Raw genomic sequence first — 9,109 nt, 5'->3', positions numbered from 1 at the left:
CAGTGGATGCCGGCACTCCGGGGGCCGGCCGGCGGGCGGACGACCAAGCTATGAGGAAGGGGGAGAGCCATCGGCTGGATGCCGGCGGCAGGCGGCAGTCCCCCGGCACACGGAGGACTGGCGGCCATGGGGATATGGGGTGAGTCACCAAGGTAGGAGGTGGGTATCGCCGACAGTGGAGGCGGCAAGGGATCGGCACCCGGATAGTGAAAGAGACAGAGGGAGGGATGTAGGGGGTCTGGCCATGGACTCCCAGACATCCCCCCTGAGTGGGTGTACCCATGATAGAGGCTGACTCTATCACCCAGAAGCAGGGGCCGCAGAGGACCGGGAGCTAGGGTAGCCCAAGGGAGGGCTAGGGGACACCCAAAAGGGGGGGGGGGGGTGTGAGACCCCTGCATACAGAACACATCCAGTGGCTAACCCCATAGGACACTATGAAGGGTATATGTACCAGAGCGGACTGTACACAGAAGCTCAAGGTAGCCCTATCACTCCACCCTAAGGAGGAGTTGTAGGACAGGGGACAGATGGGTATAGACTAACCTAAGTATAGGCTAGGCTATACAAGAGATAGGTGGGGAGGGGAGAAGAGAAGGGTCTTCCATGGAAGGGGTTCTGTACCAGAGCGGCCACTAAGGAAGGGAGGACACTCCCTAACCTAAGGTAAGGCAGCCTGACTGAAACGGTGCATGGGTACAGTTTCAGCAAGGAACAGAATAAACCCTTCCAAAACCTAACCTAGAGCAGGGATGTACGTCCTGAACTAGGAAGGATAGAAGACATATCGCTATCGCAGTAAAGTCGTAGACTTAGTCCTAGCAATAGAGGAAAGACTAGCCGTTCCTCACTCTCAGGCGCAACCCTAAGGGGGGTTCATTCCCTTAGGGAGGACAGAGAGGCGATAACATACTCTGATAAGAGCTTGATCCCCTTACGTGGTAGGGGGAGCAAGGCTACACAGAGGGAATGCCCAAGGGCAGGGGGATGAAGGAAGCATATAGGGGTCCTACATGTAGGTTAGGTTAGGAAGGCACACTAACTAACCTATCCCCTATATGGTCCCTGAAGGCGAAAACACTTGCATCACAGTCAATAGTATTGTAAAATAATGCCACTATCTTCATAAGTAAGCCTAGGATCACTGATAAAATCATGCATGAACACTAATATAGGCGCTCTGGCCTGGGGGCTATAGTAGCCAACTGGTATGGGGTCAATCGATGACCGGTAAAAAAGCGTCAAAACACGATATAAAAGTTCCTAGCTCTGAAGACTAAATAAACTAATATTATCGATTAGTAAATAAGGCCGGAAGCGTTGTTGTGGCTAACTAAATAAGGCATGCAGAACAACAACGACGCCATAAAATGGCGGGTCCGGTAGAGGCACAGCTCTGCCACAAAACAACAAATATCTCGAAAAGTAATATTTACTTTACGGTCAGAGCTTAACTAAACAATACTGGAACCTTGTACTCAACTTTCCAGAAGAAGGCGAGGCCGAAGGTAGCGACATGATAAAGATGCAAGACGATAAAGTGAGCACAGGGAAAATCCGTCTACGTAAGGCGAGCTACTGTACAAAGGATGAAGACGGACGTGACGTCATTTAAGCAATGGCGCCCGTTTGTTTACGTCTCGAGTACCAAAAGTAGCCACGGATGAGATTAGCTATGGAACGGCTCCCAGCTATTCTCCGCCCTTACACACCGAAGCATTAACTCTGTTCGGGGTGTAGATAGCTATGTGGCGCGTTAATACATGCGTCCCCTGTTGATATACGATGTCTTAAAAGGGAAACCTTTAGGATACTCGCTCCAGAAGTTAGAATTCTGTGATAACCTGTGGTTAAATTCTCTGGGAATATCTTAGTAGTTATTTACCCAAGGAAGCTACCAAAAAGGAACCTTCCATCAGGACGCCATGGCTTGAGCCCAAAATGTTTAATATTTGGATGGAAGGCATAGGATAGTTGCCGGCAAGCTACTCAGTTGCCGGCAGACATACCTAGGACCTAACCAGCGGCATCGGTCTACGATGTCCGAGGAAAAGGTTAACAGCGAACTGTTAGCCTAGCCATCCAAAACTGGCGGCAGAATTAACTGCTGACGTAGCCCATGATTGATAGTAGGAGAAAAAGATAAGGATAGAAGACGGCAAAGATCAACTAAGACGTCTACATCCTGAAAGAGTGTGCCAGTGGAAGAGGGAAATAAATTCGGGCTTCCACTCAACCATATCCCATCTTAAGGCATATGGAAGGCAGTCCAATGGAGGACTCTAAGGTGCACTCAAAGATATGAGGTTATCTGCCAGCAGCGTACTAGCTACGGACAGAAAAACTCAAGCCAGGTCCACAGACGTCCATAGGAGCATATGTAGGACCATGGCCAAAAGGGTGTTGGATCATACAACACGAAAGAGATAGCGGGGCAGGGGTGAATAGTCCATAAGAAAGGTAATACCCTAGGGCCTTACCTAACCTGAAGGATTCTGTCCTCATAGTAACCTCAAATAGGGGAATTCAATTCCCCAGGTTAGGTTAGGCAATGAGAGAACATCCAAAAACGAACTCTAAGAGAACAAAATCTCGTACCAGGGATCAAAACAGGGAAGAAACCTATCTTCCAGTTAAGAACCCCTAATACAGGACTGTCTGCTAGACCATAAGGCGGAAATTGTGAAATAATAACCACCAAGGTCTAGGGAGGCTAGCCTCCTGAACAGCAACTAGCCCTACTGGAATACTGACAAGCTAACTCAGTTGCCGGTATAAATCCAGGTAGCTAGATGCCTAACACAGACTTTACTCTGATGTCCCGTCCTCAACTCCAAACTCAATGCTGACAAGCTACTCAGTTGCCAGCTCAGAGAAAAGGAGAGAGAAATGAAACGCCCCAGAGAATTTACCAAACCGTAGGGAACAGCAAATTCACTGAGGATAGCCTAGGCTAATCAGAGGGAAAGGGAATTACTCTTATATCTCATAGAGATAGTATTGACTTAAAGGGGCAATGATGTCTATCTTACCCCTAAAGACAATACAAGAGTAATGGGGACATATAAAGTATACTAAAGCACTAAAGCTATTAAGCTAAAGAGCTTAGAGAAACATTCTACGTAACTCTGGTATAGTATATGGAAGAGGAAAAAAGAAATAGTAATATCTTAATTGTATAAAATATTGCCTAAGCTTGTATAAAACTTTACCAGGAAGGTTATATCATGCATTAGGTGTGAAAGTGCCTAGGCTACTAGCCTAGCACCCGAGAGGCTCTTATCAAAGGCCAAAAACACAACAACAATGACATAATATAAAAATTCCTAGCTAAACTTCTAGATAGCTAAAGTCATTAAAGCAATAATGCCGGGAATATCGTTCTTGCTAACTAAATGAACAAAAGAACGATCGCGTCCATGACACCATCCGGCTGGCAACGGCTCTTGTTACGTTAATTACGATATCAATCGAGATCAAAAACTGGCAAGAGCCTACATTTACACAATCTAAAGATTTTACTTAACTTTCCAGATGCTGATGAAGCGGGAGAATCCATCATTAGCAAAGAAATTCCTCGAAAATAGTGAGATAACACTAATAAATGCTGTCACCAAAAGCTACAAACGAAAGAATGGTTGGTGGCGCCGCATAGCGCGGAAGCCCGAACTATTTTACAGTACATGAGGAGAGTCGAATGTTTACCTCTCTAAGACTCTAATATTTTTTTCTTGCCACATTCCCTCTCGTAATGAAAGGCTATTTGGGGTGTAAATAGCTATGAGACGTGTCAAGATACGTCCTTACGCGATATCCCTTGGAGATATTTAAGGGATACTCGCTCCAGGAGTTAGAATTCTGGGTACCTTTGGTAAATTCTCTGGGATATATCACTGTAGTCACATATAACTTAGGAAGCTACCATCGAAGGAACTTCCATCAGCACGACATGGCCTAAGTCCAAATATATATATATATATATATATATATATATATATATATATATATATATATATATATATATACATATATATATATATATATATATATATATATATATATATATATATATATATATATATATATATATATATATATATATATATATATATATATATATATATGTATGTGTGTATATATATATATATATATATATATATATATATATATATATATATATATATATATATATATGTGTGTGTGTGTGTGTGTATATATATATATATATATATATATATATATATATATATATATATATATATATATATATATATATATATATATATATTGCAGTCTACAGACCTTTCTCTCTCTATCTATCTATATATATATATATAGACTGATGGAAGGTTCCTTCAGTAGCATCCTTTGGATATATATGACTACCATAAATATTCCCAGAGAATTAAACTAAAGGTTTTCACAGAATTTTAACTTCTGGCTCGAGTACTCTAAAGGTTTCCCTCTAGGATATCGTATATCAACAGGGGACGCATGCATTAACACGCCACATGGCTATTTGCACCCCACCTAGCGTTTACGCTTCGACGGGGAAAGGTGGCGAGGTAACCGAGGAGCCGTTCCAAAGTTACCCTTCCTTCGTTACTGTTACGGTACTCGCAACGTAAACAAACCGTCCACCATACTGTGTGACGTCACGTCCGTCCTCATTCCGTTTCTGGTAGCTCCCAACACAGTTTGTTTGTTCCCAGTGATCGACTTTCATCTTGTGCATCCTGCGCCATGTCTCAACCTTCTGCATCGCCTTCTTCCGGAAAGTTGAGTACTGTACCAGGTTCTTGTATTGTTTAAATAAGCTCTGGCCGTACCTTCAATCGACAGCCCGCCGATTACCGGCGGTCTGCCGACAGCCCGAGGAGTCGCCTCTGGTTCAGAGATCCGCTGACTATACGTATAGTTTTCACCAGTACCCAGTCACATTGAATACTAGCTAGGATGGTGTGACTTTTGTCAGCGACCCGCTGACAGCCGACAAGTCACTGATATGTCAAAGACCTGATTGCCATATCAGTACTGGAGTACTGTGCCAGTTAACTTACCCCCAAGTACTAGCCTTGACGGTAACATGCCAGTTGTATAGGGGTATACAATACCCTGTACATCTGCAGTTTAGGTCCATATCGCAGACAGAAATCTTTGGTACATAACCATACAATAGAATGGTTTTCCAGTACGTTGTGCTTCTAAGCACAATCCCTTGCTGAGACCTACCTGATTTGGGGGATCCACTTCCCCCCCCCCCTTTTTTTCCTTACGCTGATTCTTCATCAGCCTCCTGATTCTCATTATTAATTCCCCGGATGTAGGACGCTACTCTATCCTTATGGACTAGAATCTTCCATCGGGCCCCTCTTGAAAAGGGATGCCCTAGAATCAATAATTAGGAAGGCCGCAGCAGTCGGCTGGAAGGTTTAACATGTATGTGTCTCTCCTCTTTTCCAGTGTACTTATCCTAAGCTTTATACAATAGAAAGGAATCTTCTATTACAGTGAAACACTGAAAAGCTGATATAGGCAAACGGTCAGGTATGGCCTGAAAGGAGAATGGAAGGGTTTCTTAGTTCTCCTTGGGATGTTAAACAGCATCCCACAGTTACAATGACCGTTGTTTCACAGACGGTCAGATATATACACCTTCGGATCATGTGAAGCAAACAGACGCTTCTGGTAGGAGGGAAGTTCCTCCTGGATCGCTGGACTTTCGATCCTTGGGTCCAAGGCCTAACCCAGATGAGACTAGAATGGAAATGGACATACCTCCACCATCCTTTCCTCAACTCTTCTTATATTCAAAACCCCCTAGAAGAGTATACCTTAGAGCTCTAGAACATACTAGCGGTGAGGAAAGTAGAGTCCATCAATTTTTAAGGAAGGCTGTTTAGTGTTCACAAGAAGGACTCAAGAAAACTCTGAGTCATTCTGGGCTTGGCGCCACTCAACAAGTTCCAATAAAACAGCAAGTTCAGAATGTTAATCCTTTTGAACATAAGGACCTTATTCAGTAAGGGGTGTTGACAATCTAGCCAGCCCTGGAAGATGTCTATCAGCAACTTCCAATCAGTCACCCCCTCCCCTCCTACCTAGGATCCAAGTTACAGAGGATAACATATATCCTAGACGAAATTCTTACTGGACTAGTTTCAGTCCTAGGATCTTTACGGAATTAGCAGACAGTCAGCGAAACCAAGCCTAGAAAGAGTTCAGGCAACGATGGCCCTGGACGACAGGCTGGGGTGGGCCGCACCCGAAATGACTGTCTATGAGCATCCATGGAGATGATCCGGCCCCGGAACATCGAGGATGCAAATAACTTCTAGAAATCTTGATTCTCTCCAGCTCAGGGGCATCAATGTTTTTAAAAACTCATTGAAACCTGTAGTCACCCTAACGCTCCCTTCCCAGGGGGATGTAAAAGGAGATCGCAAGGTCTGTCAAGAGACTATTGTAATCAGTCAGGATTCCATGACGCTAACAGGGAGGAGTTTCGAACTCTCTCCAGTTCACGATAAAGACAGACCCAGTGCTATGTGCACAACTATAAGATGCGTTAAGAGGCTGGAGAAGATACGCATCAAACGGTCGAAGAGATCTAATAGGACCAATGATGGTCATTCCCTCTTCGCTTACCCTACAATGACCAAAGGCCACGGACCCGTAGGCCATTTTAGCCCTGTAATGGGTGGATAACTCTCTCCACACAGATCAGACCTCCTCAGGTTGATCTGGGGCATCGAAGCGATAATGAGGCGTCGAAACTGTCGAGGATAAGGGACGTCTCATTTCATTAGGGAATGCTAGCCATCCCTTCCTTAAGGAAATGGCGCCTATCAGCAGCTCGTTTATATATGATCCGCAAGGTGACAGCGGATGCTCTTCTCGGGTTCAACCCAATAGAGTTGGAATGGTACACGGACGCAGACCCATTCCCTCCCAGATGGGGACAAGTCCCCGAGCTGCAGATCGTTCTCTTCATCACGAGCGTTATCAAGATACTATCTCGTTATTTAGCCCCATACGAGATCCTCTAATGGAAATAACAGACATCATGTCTCTATAATAGAAGTGATGGACTTAGAATTCCTGTTCAGCCCATCAAATTTCCTCCGGAAGGCCCTCTACATGCTGAGACCCTTCCAGGGAAGAGGGGCTCTGTTGGCTCCCAGAAAGCCCAAGAACACCCCTTTCCCTGTAACGAAGGTACTGAGGCTGAGGCTAGTCCTAGTTATGCACCTAGGATTATCCAGGAGGATTGTTCCCTCAAGCATCTAACCTAAAAGGTTATTTTTTCGGTTCACTATAGGCTCTGGGACTAGAGTTAGTGAAATAGTGGCCCTATCTGAAGATGAGGGCCACATTAAGTGGGAGAACTGCATCTTTTTCTGATCTAACCTTTCTCATTAAAGATGCCCTACCTACTAAGAGGTGGGGCTCCTGGAGAATCTGCCCTTTGAAGGAAGATGTCTCTCTAGGTCTGCTAGAGGGTCTAAGGTCTATCTTCATAGAACTTCAGACTTCAGGAGGAACAGCTCTTTACAGGAGAAAACTTTGGATCAAACTATCCCTACAACTGAGGGAGAAGCTCACCTACCCTTTTCGCGGAGCGGATCCTGACAGTACCCCTGCAGATAAAAAGATCCGAAGAAAGTTGCTTCACCACTGAACCTTTCAGTGTGTGGACTTCAGCCTCTTTGCTCACTTTCTGATCAGAGGTTGTCCTGTGGCGGGATGTTGCAAAACAACCCCCACACCCTTGATCACACTAACTGACAAATGTCTCCTCTGCACAAACTTTCCCCTTACGTTATCAACTGGACTCTTGGACCGAAGGAAAATGAAAACAAAACATAACCTTAACACTATATTCTTAAAAGTAAACGCAATCAAAATAATTATTATACTTGAAACTAAAGATATACAGACAACACAAAAAACTTAACATACAAAATAAATAACAAATACCACATTCGCATAAACCTGGAGAAAAAATATCAAAACTTAAAAACTTAGATGCACCACAACCAAATATGTTTATATATATATTTTAGGGACACCAATACAGTCATCCACACACTGCCAACTGTCTTTAATGGCAAACTACCACAACTCTGTGGGTAACACTACAGCAAGGCCCAATGTGCCATAGCTGCCTCCCTAATCGGGGTCGTAATCATCATCGTCATCATCGACATCCTTATCATCATCATCAATAACCGCAATCAAAATTCATTCGGTCCGGGTCATCAACATTTAACTAAATCTGAACAGTCGTATCCAGTTCCTTATCATAAGCCAGGTCGTCAATCAATATTCAAAATATAAGCTCTCCAAAGGAGGAATCACGGCCTGCCAAAATAAAAAAGAAAAACACTTACGAACACTCCTAACTAACTGAACTATCGCACTATAATCAAAGATAAATAATAAACTTTCTATCATTCATGATCGCGCCTAACAAAAATAAATAAAACAGTACTTACTCCGATACAAAAAAAACACTTCACAGCCGGCTATCGATGAAAAAAAACAACAGACTCCTGCTACAGTCAAATATAAAATGCTTTCGCCCAAGACATTCATTACCGCCCTAACCTAGCTAAAAATGTAAACAAACCACCTCAAATATACCAACAGTCTTTCCCACTACAAACAATCATTTGCTAACTACCACTTGTTCTTCGGCGCGCACCGCGGACACACAAACACACACACGCACGCACACACAAACGCACATACACATACTCTCTCGCGTGCGATCTAGCAAAACTAAAGCAAATGAAATTCTCTCTCTCTCTCTATTTGACAAAACTAAAACAAATAAACACTCTCTCTCTCTCTTGCTATTTGACAAAACTTAAGTAAATAAACACACACACACACACACACACTCACTCTCTCACTCTCTCTCTCTCTCTCTCTCTCTCTCACTCTCTCTCTCTCTCTCTCTCATTAATGACAAGGCTAAAGCAAATAAAATATCTCTCGATTTATCAATACTAAAACAACTCTCTCTCTCTCTCTCTCTCTCTCTCTCTCTCTCTCTCTCTCTCTCTCTCTCTCTCTCGATTTGGCAAAACAAAAAAAATAAATT

The sequence above is a fragment of the Palaemon carinicauda genome, chromosome 27, assembly GCF_036898095.1.
Source record: "Palaemon carinicauda isolate YSFRI2023 chromosome 27, ASM3689809v2, whole genome shotgun sequence".
In the NCBI taxonomy this organism is placed as follows: domain Eukaryota; kingdom Metazoa; phylum Arthropoda; class Malacostraca; order Decapoda; family Palaemonidae; genus Palaemon; species Palaemon carinicauda.
This window is presented reverse-complemented; position numbering follows the sequence as displayed.